This window comes from Camelina sativa, chromosome 8 (genome assembly GCF_000633955.1).
Source record: "Camelina sativa cultivar DH55 chromosome 8, Cs, whole genome shotgun sequence".
NCBI lineage: Eukaryota > Viridiplantae > Streptophyta > Magnoliopsida > Brassicales > Brassicaceae > Camelina > Camelina sativa.
Genome location: NC_025692.1, coordinates 3,205,892 through 3,206,564, shown reverse-complemented (window position 1 = coordinate 3,206,564; position 673 = coordinate 3,205,892). Strand labels below are relative to the sequence as shown.

Genomic DNA, 673 nt, shown 5'->3' with positions numbered 1-673 from the left:
CTAAACTTGTTTCCAAGGGATGTAAAGTTCCAGCCAAGATCCATGCAGTCTCAATCGTTTGGAGGAATTGGGGATGAGAGGTTAGGAAGTTAAAGAATTTGAAAGGTTTGGTGCCAGCACACGGGAGGGAGGTTTCCAGGTTGAGAAGACAAGGCGAATGATCAGAAACTTCAGAAGCCAGGAAGGAAGCCACACTATTGGGGTATAAAGCTAGCCAGTGGTTGTTAACTAGCAGTCGATCTAGTTTTTTTGCTATAGGGTTTGAGGGATTTTTATTGGACCAGGTGAAGAAGGGACCTTGATGACGGAGATCAAACAGCTCCATTTGCAGGAGGCAATCGCGAAGTTCTATCATACGCGAGGACCAGTGATCAACATTCGGGTTTGAGTGCTCAGCTGGATGGATGATTTGGTTGAAATCCCCTCCAAGAAGCCAAGGTTGTGAATCCAACTGGAGTCTTTGTTGAAGGTTGATCAACTCACACCAGAGGTCAGTTCGTTCGTCTCCTAAGTTAGGAGCATATAGAGCTGTGAAGATAAATCTATGCCCTCCCTGAATTGTGACTTCAGTGGTTATCATATGCCTCGATTGATGAAGAACCGTAATATTGACAGGAGATTTCCACACGATGATTACTCTACCATCCGGATCAGAAGCATGGTTAGAGACAAA

General features: G+C 44.9%; 1 long non-coding RNA gene across 1 annotated transcript; it reads left to right on the top strand.

Moving 5' to 3' along the window:
* On the top strand, positions 1–673 carry LOC109126065. The gene is made up of 3 exons (XR_002033134.1): positions 1–202; positions 285–490; positions 616–673. It is a non-coding gene; the product is annotated as an uncharacterized LOC109126065 (long non-coding RNA).